The sequence below is a fragment of the Bison bison genome, unplaced genomic scaffold (genome assembly GCF_000754665.1).
Source record: "Bison bison bison isolate TAMUID 2011002044 unplaced genomic scaffold, Bison_UMD1.0 scf7180017864303, whole genome shotgun sequence".
NCBI lineage: Eukaryota > Metazoa > Chordata > Mammalia > Artiodactyla > Bovidae > Bison > Bison bison.
The window spans coordinates 2,075,913-2,091,129 of record NW_011494875.1 but is presented as its reverse complement, the minus strand read 5'-3'; the positions used below and the strand labels follow the sequence as shown (position 1 = coordinate 2,091,129).

Genomic DNA, 15,217 nt, shown 5'->3' with positions numbered 1-15,217 from the left:
CTACAGGTTAAGCTTCAAGTGCACATTTAGTTTAATCTGAACCGCAAAAATTTAAACTAATTTTGAAATAAATTTGGATATGGCAGTACATCACCAAGACAACAAAGGGCTTGAAGTCAACAAGTTAAATGTGATTTTTGCTGTACAAACATATATGAAATTGTGCTTGCTGTATATCATAAATTCAGAATCTGTCTAGTCTAGACTAATTCAAGCAGAAATCCCTTCTGGTATTTCCATCTAAGTGATCAGGATACTTTTCGAGTTTTTTCTGTATGTATTTAAAAAGATCGACCATACCAAGTGCTGGCAAGAATATATAACAACTGGGATTTTCATACATTGGTGGTAGGAGTATAAAATGACAATTTGGAATTTGGAAACCTGGCCTTGCATTTTCTATAATGTTAAACATGCACCTATCCTATCAGACAGAAGTTCTACTTCTAGGCATTTATCCAAGACAAATGAAAACATATATCCATAAAAAGACTGTTGAGAATGCCCATAGCAGCTTTCTTCATAATAACCCCCAAGTTGGAACAGATCAACTGTCCATCACCAGAAGCAGGAGTGAATGAATATAATTTGGTATGTCCATTTTGGTGGAATACTACTCAGTCATAAAGCACTGTGCTGCCCACTCCCCTCAGAATTGAAGGACTTACTTCTCCATCTGCTAGGGCTGTTGCTGAAAGACAGCCCTCAGCAGTCAGCCCCTCTGGGGAAGGGGCATATTTTCTTGGCTGACGTAGCCTTACCCAAAGTATCAATCTCTTCCTGGAGAAGCAGCCCCTGCCAAGGCCAGATTAACATGGGAGTGGGGGCAAATTGAAATTACTCTGACAGGCCATACAGCTCCAGAGCTCCCACTGGCAGGCGAGAATTCTCCCCGTGGCAGCTGACACCGAGAGCTCCCCAGGGGACTGGCAGTGCTGTCAGATGTTTCACTCCCCTCTCTGCTCAATCCTGTTTCTTTCCCTCCCTTCCAAAGCCTTAGATCCCAAGAGGCCTCCTTAATAAATGCCCTGCATGCTAATCATTGTCTCTTTCCAGGGAATCCAACCTGTGAGAAACTACTGATAAACCCGGCTCAATAGATGACCCTCAAAACCAATTTACTGAGTGAAAGAAGACAGACACAAAAGGGTATATGTTGTATGAGTCCACTGATAGAGTTCTAGGACTGGAAAAACTGATAGAAGGAGAAAGAAATTAGAACCATTTTTGTCTTTGGGTAGGGACTGATGGGGAGGGGCCATGAGGGATCTTTTGTGGGGTTGGGAATATTCTGTATCTTAATAGGGGTGTAGGTTGCATATAAGTATGTATGCAATTGTCAAAACTCACTGAATTGTTCTCTTAAAATCTATGCATTTCACTGTATATAAATTATACCCCAGGCAGAAAAGAAAAGTAACCACATCAAATTTGGTTCAAATAGAACTTATCAGTCAACACTGGATATATTTTAAAGTTTCACGATGGCCAACTGAGCCTCTATTCATTTGGAACCTGGTAGTTAGCTTTAGAGAAGGCAATGGCAACCCACTCCAGTACTCTTGCCTGGAAAATCACATGGACAGAGGAGCCTGGTAGGCTGCAGTCCATGGAGTTGCTAAGAGTCGGGCACAACTGAGCAACTGACTTCCCTTTCACTTTTCACTTTCATGCACTGGAGAAGGAAATGGCAACCCACTCCAGTGTTCTTGCCTGGAGAATCCCAGGGACGGGGGAGCCTAGTGGGCTGCCGTCTATGGGGTCGCACAGAGTCGGACATGACCGAATCGACTTAGCAGCAGCAGCAGCAGCAGCAGCAGCAGTCAGCTTTACAAACTAAGTTTGGAAATCAACGTCTGTTGTGCTCATCTTTTTGTGGGTCACCAAACTAAGTTGGAGAAGACTCTTGAGAGTCCCTTGGACTGCAAGGAGATCCAACCAGTCCATTCTGAAGGAGATCAGCCCTGGGATTTCTTTGGAAGGAATGATGCTGAAGCTGAAACTCCAGTACTTTGGCCACCTCATGCGAAGAGTTGACTCATTGGAAAAGACTCTGATGCTGCAAGGGATTGGGGGCAGGAGGAGAAGGGGACGACAGAGGATGAGATGGCTGGATGGCATCACTGACTCGATGGACGTGAGTCTGAGTGAACTCCGGGAGTTGGTGATGGACAGGGAGGCCTAGCGTGCTGCAATTCATGGGGTTGCAAAGAGTCAGACATGACTGAGCGACTGAACTGAACTGACTGAAACTAACAGACTTGCTCTTTCTTTTTGAGACCTTAACTTAAAATGCCATGCTAATGGATACATGCATATGTATGGCTGAGTCCCTTTGCTCTCCACCTGAAACTATCACAACACTGTTAATTGGCTGTACTCAAATATAAAATAAAAAGTTTAAAAAATGCTATGCTAATCAGTTACAGCTCCAGAGGCCTGAGAAAAGTCATGAGATTGCTTCTTTTATGACATTTACTCATTACTCCAAGTATTGGGTACAGTATTCATTCAACTATAGAGTTATCTACCTGTATGCTCTGGTGGCTCATATGGTAAAGCATCCGTCTGCAATGCAGGAGACCCGGGTTCGATCCCTGGGTTGGGAAGATCCCCTGGAGAAGGAAGTGGCAGCCCACTCCAGTATTCTTGCCTAGAAAATCTTGTGGACAGTGGAACCTGGTAGGCTACCGTGCACGGGTACCAAAGAGTTGGACACGACTGAGCGACTTCCCTCCACTTTCACTACGCTCACGCAGCAGGCTTCCCGAGTGGCACAGTGGTAAAGAATCCCCCTGCCAAGGCAGGCAACACAAGGGACACAGGTTTGATCCTTGGGTCAGGAAGATCCCTTGGAGTAGGAAATAGCAACCCACTCCAGTATTCTTGCCTGGGAAATTCCATGGACAGAAGAATCTGGAGGGATACAGTCCACGGTGTTGTAAAGAGGGAGACACGAATGATCACCCAACACATGCTCATTTAGTATTGACCATTCAAAGAATTCTAGATCAAATTATGAAAGCATAAAATCTAGATTTTTAGATCTAGAAAGACTTGAGATCCCTGGGAGCTGAAGCTCACAGGAGACAACCGAGTTGCTAAAGTCAGTTGCCTAGGTCTAGGCAAGAGTAGGCTGACCTCCCAGGGTATATCCCATCAGGCAACCGTGCCCCGTGCTCTGTACCAGTGCTCCCCTCCGCAGCTCGGCTTAGAGAAGAACACCTAAAAATGTATTTTATCCTGTGATTTTTCTCTTCCCTCCATTGATGTTCCTTACTTGGTAACAGTTAGGATATCTCTTTAGGATATCCAGCTTAGGATAAGAAGTTTAGCTGGTGGAATAAAGGACTCTTCTTTGATTTTGACAGAGATATAATGTTTGCCATAAAGTAGGGGAAAGAGCACATCTGTTTGCTCTCTGCTTTCCTCTCCCTCTCACATGGCAATTTGTTGAAGGCATGTTTGGTGAAAAGTAAACTATGTTTGATTCTCGGGAGACAGATTTGACCAAAAAACTGAGATTTTTATTAAAGATTCCAAAGCTCTTCCATCTCTGTGCAAGAGAAGAGAAGAGCTAGTATGTGGTAATAGGTGCAAAGTTAAGAATTAAGTTGGAAACATGAACAAAAAGGAAATCTTAAAAGTACACACTGTATGCAATCGTCTTTATCTCTAGCTTTTTCTCACAAACCCTATGGTTTCCACTATGAGTTATAAATCGTTGCTTCTTTCTAAGAAACATCTGGAAAAGCAGATGAAGGCCAAGAGAGGAGAATGAAAACTAGAGGAAAACTACAATTAATAACAGTCCATCCTCTCTATCCATCTATTTTTTTTTCACACCCATCAGAAAGATAAAAAGTTAAAATTTGGTCAATATCAAGCATTGAGGATGTGGAAATAGCAGACTTTTGTTCCATGCTGACTAGAGTGTCATAGGTATGAGCCACTTTGGAAAAGGTTGGCATCAGCTAATCTCTACACCATACACACACACACACACACACAACCTGGAATATTACTCAGCCATTTATTACACTCAGATTTATTATAAAGAAAACTCTAGCCATTTCCAACAACACGGATGGATCTAGATGATATTAGGCTAGGTGAAAGAAGTCAGACATAGACAAATATTGCATGATCTATTTATATGCGGAATATAAGAAACAAAAACAAAAAACAATGAAAACAGATTCATAGATATGAAGAACAAATGCGTGGTTGTTGCCAGAGCAAGGGCAGAGTGGTGCCAGGTAAAATAGGTGAAGAGGATTAAGCCGTTCAAATGTCTAGGTATTTATGTAAGTCATGGGGCTGTAACACCCTATGTAAGGAATATGTTCAAAAAATATTGTAATAACACTGAGGACAGATGACAATGTTACCTCACGTATGTGGGCTTCCCTGGTGGCTCAGAGGTAAAGAATCCGCCTGCAGTGCAGGAAACCCGGCTGCAATCCCTGGGTCAGAAAGATCCCAGGGGAGGAGTAGGAAGTGGCAACCCACTCCAGTATTCTTGCCTGGAGAATCCCATGACAGAGGAGCCTGGTGGGCTACAGTCCACGGGGTCGCAAGAGTCGGACACAACTTGGCGACTAAATAACAACAACAATCTCTTCCCATCTATTTTCTATGGTTGCTTTATTATAACATCTTTTTTTTTTTTTTTTGGCCATGCCAGTTAGCCTGTGGGATCTTAGTTCCCCAATCAGGGATCAAACCGGTGCCCCTTGCATTGGGAGGGTGGAGTCTTAACCACTGGACCGCCAGGAAGTCCCTATAACATCTTAATTGAGAGGTAATTCTCATAGCATACAAGTCATTCATTAAAGTCTATGATTAAATGGTTTTATTATTCACAGAGTTATGTGACTGTCATTACAATCAATTTTAGAAATTTTCATCACCCCAAGAAACTGTATACCTTGCTAGCATCATTCCCCACTTCCTCACCATTCCCTAGCCCCAGGCACCCACTATAGGCACTTTCTGTCTCTAGGAATTTGCCTATTCTGAACTTCATATAAATGGAATACAACATGTGGCCTTCTTTAACAAAGTACAATGTTTTCAAGGGCCATCTGTGTTGTAGCACATATCAGTATTTCATTTCTTTTTATTGCCAAATCATACTCCATTGTGTATAGATACTGTATGCTTTTATCCATTTATTTGTTGCATGGATATCTGCATTGTTTCCTCTGTGGGGTTACTATGAATAATGCTGCTAGGAAATTCATGGACAAGTTTTTGTGAAACATATTTTCATTTTTTTGTGCATACACCTAGGTGTGAAACTGCTGGTCATATTATAACTCTATGATTAATTATTTGAGGAATTGACAGACATTTTCTTCAACATATCCTTTGAAGCACAAAAGCTTTTAGTTTGATGATGTCCAAGTTATCTATTTTTGCTTTTGAGTCTGGTATCATTTTTCTTTTTTTTAGTTGTAGCATGTGGAATCTGGTTCCCTGACTGGGGATCAAACCTGGGAACACTGCATCAGGAGCTCAGAGTCTTAGCCACTGGACCACCAAGGAGCCAAGATACCTCTGGTATCATATTTAAGAAATTATTGCCTCATCCAAGATCATAAAGATTTATATCTATGTTTTCTTTTAATAGTGTTATAGTTTTAGCTTTTACATTCAGATCTTCAGTCAATTTTGAGTTAATATTTTTAAATATGATGTGAGATTGAGTTCCTACTTGATTCTTTGGTATGTGGAGATCTAGTTTCCTTGGCACCATCTACTGAAAAGACAGTTCTTTTCTCCATTGAAGTATCTTGACAGTCAATTTATCCTTGTTGAAAAACCAATTTTCCATAAATGTGAGAGTTTATTTCCAGACTCTCAATTGTTGTTATTTAGTTGCTAAGTCATGTCCAACTCTTTTGCAACCGCATGGACTGTAGCCCACCAGGCTCCTCTGTCCATGGGATTTCTCAGGCAAGAATACCACTTCCTTCTCCAGGGGATCTTCCCAGCCCAGTGATCGAACATGGGTCTCCGAGTTTCCTGCACTGCAGGCAGATTCTTTACCACTGAGGCACCTGGGAAGCATAAGACTCTCAATATTCTCCCATTTATTGCATATATAAACTACTTCTCCACAAATAAACTTGGCATGTGGAAAGCTTGTTCATTCTTTCAGGTCAGTAGTAAACTGCTAGTCCTTATAGAAGCCCTATAAGAAACAGTTCGAAGATTTTAGCTTCATGTTTCCACAGTCTATTAAGGTAAGAAGTTTAGCAGCAGCAGTGGAAAAGCAATCCATTGTCTCATTCCAAGTAAGAAGGTGAAAATCACAGAGAGGAGTCAGAGCAGACTTCGTTGTGTCTGACTTAGCGGATTGTATGACTCATGGACTGTTGGAGAAGGCAATGGCACCCCACTCCAGTACTCTTGCCTGGAAAATCCCATGGACGGAGGAGCCTGTTAGGCTGCAATCCATGGGTTCGCTAAGAGTCGGACACGAGTGAGCAACTTCACTTTCACTTTTCACTTTCATGCATTGGAGAAGGAAATGGCAACCTACTCCAGTGTTCTTCCCTGGAGAATCCCAGGGACGGGGGAGCCTGGTGGGCTGCTGTCTATGGGGTCGCACAGAGTCGGACATGATTGAAGTGACTTAGCATTGCATAGCATGACTCATGGACTGTAGCCAGCCAGGCTCCTCTGTCCATGGGATTCTCCAGGCAAGAATACTGGAGTAGGTGCCATTCCCTTCTCCAGGGGATCTTCCCGACCCAGGGATCAAACCCGCGTCTCCTGCATTGGCGGGCAGTTTCTTTACCGCTGAGCCACTTGAGAATCCAGCATTCATTACACGAAGTGGAAAGACCAACTCACTTTAACAGCTTTTCCAAAATCCAGAGTGAAACCTCAAAGCAGCCTGGTTTCTAAGCACAAGTCAGCTTCCTGGCGTGCCCCGTGACTGGCCTTGTCCCAAAGGGTCAAAGCATAATCGCACAGGATGCCTCAGAGACAGCCGGTTGCAGAGGTGTCCGGGACAAATGCTGCGGCAGCGAGGTGACAGACACCACGTGCAACCACGCACGTGCAACCAAGTGCACCTCTCCTCTTTTGGGAAACCCGCCAAACGCAGTGTTTAAGGGAGGAGGAGGGGGCTGCTGCTGGGAACACCTGGTGCTTTTCTATTGTCTGCCAGGAACTTCCGGCCTAAAGCCTGCCGGAAATAACAGGGATGTTCCCGGGATGGGGCTGGGGCCCTGCCTGCACCGGGCTCATGAATTATCCTGTTGAGCGTGGCTGCCAAAAATCAACTGAATTTCAGATGCTATGAATTATTATCTCACACACACACCCCCACACACACCCACCCCGTCTACCAAGAGCAAACAGTCCAGGTGTGACAGCCAAGGCTTAGCTCCAGGTGGGCGTTCAGCCTCATTTCAGCTCCTGGGTGTGCAATGTCACTGCTTCGGATAAAATCACTCTCAGTTCTGTCTACCTCACAGGTTATTCAGGAATTCTGAGGGCTGCTCACTTTCATCAACAGGAATTAGCCCCACGGTCAGGTTCCCAAAACTCTGAGCTTTGTAATAAGACCTGAAAACTGACCCAGTTCAGAAGGAACCTATGTAACAGAGAAGCAAAAGCCAAGCACATATGTGTATTCACGATATCTACAGGTAATTCTCACATCTCACAGGGACAAATGAATCACTCGGAAGAGATTTTTCATTTGAGAAATGCTGGCTGAAAAGCCCTTCAGCTAAAACAATCAAGCAGACACACGAAAAGAAGCAGGTGCTCAAGCACCCTTGTTTAGCTCAAGGTTGGAATCTGATGCAGTTGGGTGAAGTTTCGTTTTCTTGGAAGAAGCTAAAATATTTTTTATTGAGGATTTCACATTTAATGACAAAGACCCCCAAAACTCATCTGTACTTAAAAAATTCATTTCATTGGTGATCATTTTGTAATATATAGAAATGTTAAGTCAATATGATGTGTATCTAGAACTAACCCAGTACTGTAGATCACTTATATTTCAATTTTTTAAAATGGGAAGGGAAAAAACACTCTTCAAGACACGAGTGCGTTAGGTAATGGTTTTCTCTCCTTTTTGGTCAAACATCCTAGAGTTCTCTAGCAAACTCTTGGCCCTGAAAACACACACATATACCCTTCTTCTATGAATGAGAATCTACAAAGCCTACCAACACTTTAAAATCAAGGCAAAAAACTTTGTTTGTGCACCTCTTAGATTTTCTCTGGTTCAGGCTTGTTCCATATCCTCCTTAGCCTTTGAGCTTGAATGTCAGTGTTTATAAACGAACATACAAAAAGAAAGGAAAAGAGGAAGGAAAAGCTGCTGACTTTGGATTGTGGTTGGTAGGGCACAGGAAACCACGAGGGACGCAAGATCTGTCGGCTTCATTGAGCTGACACGCGCACGCACACACACGCTTCTGGGAAGAAGAAGCCTTTGCGGGAAAGAAAGGCGCCCCCGTCCACCCGCCTCAGCAGACTGAGAGCTGGCTTGCCCCTTCCACTGTGCCCACAGGCGTCAGGTAGAGAATGAATGCCTTAGAGCCTGGAAAAACCCACCCGTTCTTCACTCCTTCTACCTCAGGCTACCACCCTCACGGACATAGGCTGGGACCTGAAACCTGGGGCCTGGGACCAGCGCTTGCACCTGGACAAACATCTCAAGGCGACAAAATACAAAGAAGATGTAAGAGACTAAAAATAACTCTATATGTGCACAATTGGGGCACATTATGAACAATAAGTTATAAAAAGACCAAAAACCCAACTGCCGCTTCTGAGGAGTGGAGGCACAAGCGGGATGTGCACTCTGCTCACAGCACCATCAAGGGAGTGGGCAGACCACCCAAGCCACCCTTCGAGCCCAGCCCCAGGATCCACCCTTGCCCTCCCAGATAAGGAACCAGCTTGCCAACCCCTCCCAGCCTCCCTCCCATACCTGTCTCTGCTTGGGGCAGCATCAGTTCAGTTCAGTCACTCAGTCGTGTCTGACTCTTTGCAACCCCATGGACTGCAGCATGCCAGGCTTCCCTGACCATCACCAACTCCCAGAGCTTACTCAAAATCATGTCCATCGAGTTGGTGATGCCATCCAACTATCTCATCCTCTGGCATCCCCTTCTCCTCCCGCCTTCAATCTTTCCCAGAACCATGGTCTTTTCCAATGAGCTAGTTCTTCGCATCAGGTGGCCAAAGTACTGGAGTTTCACCTTCAGCATCAGGACTGATCTCCTTCAGAATGGACTGGTTGGAACTCCTTGCAGTCCAAGGGACACTCAAGAGTCTTCTCCAACACCACAGCTCAAAAGCATCAAATCTTTGGTGCTCAGCTTTCTTCACAGTCCAAATTAGCTCTCCAAGGAAATGCAAATGGGCTATAACAACCTTCCCCTATCTCAAAACACCCACCACTGTGACCAGATCTCGCCTTCTCCAAGGATATACTGGAGATACTGGAAGAATTTGCAGCTAACGACACAGTTCTCTCTTTTTGTTCCCCTTTGGTCCGACCTGCAGCATGTGTGATTTTAGTTCCCCAACCAGGAATCAAACCTGCAGTGGAAACACAGAGTCTTAACCCCTGGACTACCAGGGAAGTCCCTACAGTGCAGTTCTTAACAGAACACTGTCTTTATTGTTCGATTGGTCTGTTGTGAGTTTTATTCATATCCCCAGCTAGACAGTAAATCCCCTGGATTCTCAAAATAGACACCAAATGCAACCACTCTCCAGTCTTTCGACTGCTGATGCTGCATCTCAGCCCTTATCTCTCTCTGGGGGATGAGGGCAATGTCTTAACTGCCCTTCATATTTTCTCTATAGTTGCTTGACAGCATGTCCTCCAGAGGCTCCGCAGAGGAAACCAGAAAGATCTGGGGTCCGGTCACTATGTTCTCCGAGGAACTGTGGCTGGAGAATGAGAAGAAGTGTGCTGTGGTTCGGAAGCCTAAGCCAGGCAGAAAACGCCAGGAGCTGCTGGCCGTGGCCTTGGGGGTGAAGGTGGGAATCAAAGGCACCTTTCTCTGGCCCCCTCTCAAACTCTTTGCCTGTCCACAGATCTCCTCCCTGGTCCGAAGGGCCACCCTCACACACAACGACAACCACTTCAACTATGAGAAGACACACAACTTTAAGGTCCACATGTTCCGAGGCCCGCACTGGTGTGAGTACTGTGCCAACTTCATGTGGGGGCTCATTGCCCAAGGGGTCCAGTGCTCAGACTGTGGATTGAACGTACACAAGCAGTGTTCCAAGCACGTTCCTAATGACTGCCAGCCTGATCTCAAGAGGATCAAGAAGGTGTACTGCTGTGACCTCACGACACTTGTGAAGGCTCACAACACACAGAGACCCATGGTGGTAGACATCTGCATTCGGGAAATTGAAGCAAGAGGATTAAAGTCAGAAGGCCTTTATAGAGTCTCTGGGTTCACAGAACACATCGAAGATGTCAAAATGGCATTTGACAGAGATGGTGAAAAGGCAGATATATCTGCCAACATCTATCCAGACATAAACATCATCACTGGAGCCCTTAAACTGTATTTCAGAGACTTACCCATTCCTGTCATCACCTATGATACCTATTCCAAATTTATAGAAGCAGCGAAAATCTCCAATGCGGATGAGAGGCTGGAAGCGGTCCATGAAGTGCTGATGCTGCTTCCTCCTGCCCACTATGAGACCCTCCAATACCTGATGATCCACCTCAAGAAATGAATAATATTCCATTAGGATCCCTGGTGGCTCAGACAGTAAAGAATCTGCCTGCAATGTGGAAGACCCAGGTTCAGTCCCTGGGTTGGGAAGATGCCCTGGAGAAGGGAATGGCAACATATACACATATTCCATTGTGTATATGTACCACATCTCCTTTATCCTCTGTTGATGGGTATTTAGGTTGCTTCCATGTCTTGGCGGTTGTAAATAGTGCTACAGTGAACACTGGCATGCATTTATCTTTTCAAATTAGAGTTTTCTTCAGCTGTATGCCCAACAGTGGGACTCCTGGGTCATATGGTAGTTCTATATTTGTTTTTTAAGGAACCTCCATACTGTTCTCCACAATGGTTGTACCAATTTGCAATTCCATCAATAGTGTAGGAGGATTCCCTTTTCTCCACACCCTCTCCAGCACCTTTTGTTTCTAGATTTTTTGATTAAAAAAAAAAAAAAAAAAGCATGTCCTCCAAAAGCCAGGGTTATGGAGACCCAGTCTCTCCACTATGCCCAACCCTTCAGTGGGATCCTACTGCATATGTAAAAGAAAAAAAAAAAAAAAAAAGTAAACTCTTACCACGGGCTACAAAGCCTCTTGGTTGGCTCTGTGTCCTCATTTCCACTCATCCTTTCCTTCACTCTCCCCTCTCCAGCCACACTGGCAGTCCTTATTTTCCTCAAACACAAGCGTGTTCCCACCTCAGGACCTCAATGTTCCTTCCTTGACACATGCTCCTCTCTCCAAATATCTGCATGACTTCATCCATCCTTCATCCTCACTTCATCCAAGTTCTCCCGCAAGCCAACAATTCTCCAGGAGGCTTCTCTGCCTCTATAGAAAGTTGTCCCTCTCATAAGGTCTGTCTATTTTCCTTTCTTTTCCTCCCATAAAGTGAAAGTGTTAGTCACTCAGTTGTGTCCGACTCTTTGTGACCCCATGGACTGTAGCCTACCAGGCTCATCTGTCCATGGAATTCTCCAAGCAAGAATCCTGAAGTGGGTGGTCATTCCCCTCACCAGGAGATCTTCCAAACCCAGATATTGAACCCTGGTTTCCCACATTGTGGGCAGACTCTTTACCGACTGAGCCACCACTTAACTATTATCAGGTATTTATACATTTCAAACAAATGCAAGCTTACAAAGGCAGGGACCTAGCCTGTCTTCACCATTGTATCCTTAGAGACTAGCCGAGGGCCTAGCACACTATCGGCGTGAATGAACAGACACGTGTTAAATTGTTCCCCTCTACTGCAGGAATTTTGAGAGGAAAGTAGATCATTGGTTAAGAATAGTGTTTAAAGTCAGGTTGTTCTGGGTTTGGATCTTGCTATGAGAACTTAGCAAGTTTGTTAACCTCTCTGAATCTTGGTTTCTCTCCTGCAAAATGGAGGTAATATCAAAATTACATCAAAATTATGTGAAGTCCTTAATGCAACAGGTATCACTTAGTAGTGGCTCAATCATTTCAGTTCAGTTCAGTCGCTCAGTCGTGTCTGACTTTTTGTGACCCCATGGACTGCAGCATGCCAGGTTTCCCGGTTCATTACCAACTCCTAGAGCTTCCTCGAACTCATGTCCATTGAGTTGGTGATGCCATCCAACCATCTCATCTCCTGTCATCCCGTTCTCCTCCTGACTTCAACCTTTCCCAGCATCAGGGTCTTTTCCAATGAGTCAGTTCTTTGTATCAGGTGGCCAAAGTATTGGAGTTTCAGCTTCAACATCAGTCCTTCCAATGAATATTCAGGACTGATTTCCTTTAGGATGGACTGGTTTGATCTTCTGGCAGTCCAAGGGATTCTCAAGAGTCTTCTCCAACACTGTAGTTCAAAAGCATCGATTCTTCGGCGCTCAGCCTTCTTTATGGTCCAACTCTCACATCTATACATGACTACTGGAAAAACCACAGCTTTGACTAGATGGACCTTTGTCAGCAAAGTAATGTCTCTGCTTTTTAATATGTTGTCTAGGTTTGCCATAGCCTTTCTTCCAAGGAGCAAGCATGTTGTAATATTTCCAGTTATCAGCAGAGGTCAGTAGCAACTGGTCACCACAGAATGCTTTACGTTTTAATAGAGACCTAGAATATTTTGTTTTGTTCCCTTTAGTCCTTTAAGAAAATGTAACTGTTGACAGCATGCTTTAAAAAAAAGTTACTGTTGACAGAATGGTAAAGCCTTACTCAAAACACATGCTTAAATCTTTAGAAGCAAGCCTCACCCCACTGTAGGCACTTAAGAAATGTTGACTATAGAGAAGAAGAAGAAGAATCGTTAAGACTGTTATTTTAGCAGAAACATCACAAAGAATGGGAAAATGTTGTTCTTTGTTGTTCTGAAACTAAGCCCTGGCCTTATAGTTAGCATGCTGAGCATAACTTCATGTCAGGGGAGATGAAGGTTTTTCTTGCATATTTTTTCAGGCTATTCAGATATTAGTGCTTGGGGGAAATTCCTTGAGAAGCATTTTGAGCAGCCTCAAGTCCATCTATATACTTGGTTAAATTTAAAGGTGAGGTCAGAGTGCATGTACCCTTCTTGACAGTTCAAGAAAAGCAGATGTCTATCTTCTCTATTTGTTCCATGAACACAGAAAAGGGGGCTGTGGTTCAATCATGCAAAGTGGGACACGTTTTCAGTTGTATTGGAAGGATAAAGTTATGTCTAAGAAGTGACCATATTACATTAACAAACAGGTATTTGTATATGTCTGTCAAATAAAGGCAATTAGGTCCTAGAGGTCTGTTAGTCATTATATCACAGATACTTGGAAGTTACTTAATTTAGTTATCTTAAAAAGTCATTATGACATTAATGTTAGATAAAACTGCCTCTATTTAGAGGTTTTAAAGTGGGATATAGTTTTATAATTTAAACATAACCATTTATGGACAGATACTAACAATGGAAATGAAACTCTAGATTTGGGGCCATTTGAAGGACCCACCTGAGTCTAATCTGTATCTCCTAGCCTATGACTTCAGACATATCAGGAGATTATTTAAATACCTGTTAAAGGACTAGAGAACATACGTTTTATTTATTTTTTGTTTTTATTTTTAAATTAATTTTTATTGGAGTATAGTTGCTTTACAATGCTGTGTTAATTTCTACTGTACAGCAAAGTGAATCAGCTATACGCATACATATATCTCCTCTTTGTTGGATTTCTTTCCCGTTCAGGTCACCACAGAGCATTGAGGAGAGTTTTCTTGTGCTACACAATAGGTTCTTTTTTTTTTTTATGTGCTGTGAAATTTTATTTTTTGCTCGTGTTTTCACACTCTTGGGCCAGCCTTAAGAAACAGTAAAATTACATCAGTTAGGAAGACATCCAGCAGAAAATGCAACAACAGTGGGGCTTATTGGTTTTACATAATGGAAAGTCTGAACCACTGGGTAGTGGGATGTTAGCTCAGACCTCCTTTTTCTTTTTTTTTTTTAATATAAATTTATTTATTTTAATTGGAGGCTAATTACTTTACAGTATTGTATTGGCTGTGCCCTACATCAACATGAATCTGCCACGGGTGCACACGTGTTCCCCATCCTGAACCCCCCTCCCACCTCCCTCCCCATACCATCCCTCTGGGTCATCCCAGTGCACCAGCCCCGAGCATCCTGCATCAAACCTGGACTGGCGACTCATTTCACATATGATATTATACATGTTTCAGTGCCATACAATAGGTTCTTATTAGTTATATATTCTATACATAGTATCAATTGTGTATATATGTCAATTCCAATCTCTCAATTCATCCTACCCTCCTTCCTCCTTGGTATCCATATGTTTGTAGGATAATATACATTTTAATATAAAAAGGTATTTAAAGTATTCATGCCATTGTTTCTGACATGGTTACCCCTGTACAAATATTTCTCCCAGTTTTTAAAAATTTATATTTTCGTACGGAGCATTGGTTTACATTTATAGGTACTCAAACCTTCCAATCATTTCTTTTATGTTTTCTGATATTAGTGCTGTATTAAGGAATGGCTTTCATACTCTAATGGTATGTAACACAGTTTTGTCATATTTTCTTCTAGTACTTTTACTTTTCACTGGGTTGGGAAGATCCGCTAGAGAAGGGATAGGCTACCCACTCCAGTATTCTTGGGCTTCCCTTGTGGCTCAACTGTTAAAGAACCCACCTGCAATGCAGGAGACTTGGGTTTGATCTCTGGGTTGCAAAGATCCTGTGGAGAAGGGAAATGCTACCTACTCCAGTATTCTGGCCTGGAGAATTCCATGGACTGTATAGTCCATGAGGTCACAAAGAGTTGGACACGACTGATGACTTTCACTTTACTTTTCACATGTAAATCTTTATTTCACCTGTAATTTATTTTTGTGTATTGTATGAGGTAAGATATATGCAGTCTCCTCCAAATTGTTAATTAATAATGCCAAACTCTACTTACTAATATGCATTTGTTTTCTATTGATTTCAAAGACATTACCATAA

The 15,217-nt window shown here is 43.1% G+C and overlaps 1 pseudogene; it reads left to right on the top strand.

Annotated features, from left to right (window-relative positions):
- The first annotated feature begins 9,320 nt into the window (after positions 1-9,320).
- Positions 9,321-10,799, top strand: LOC104997030 (annotated as a pseudogene).
- Positions 10,800-15,217: the final 4,418 nt, after the last annotated feature.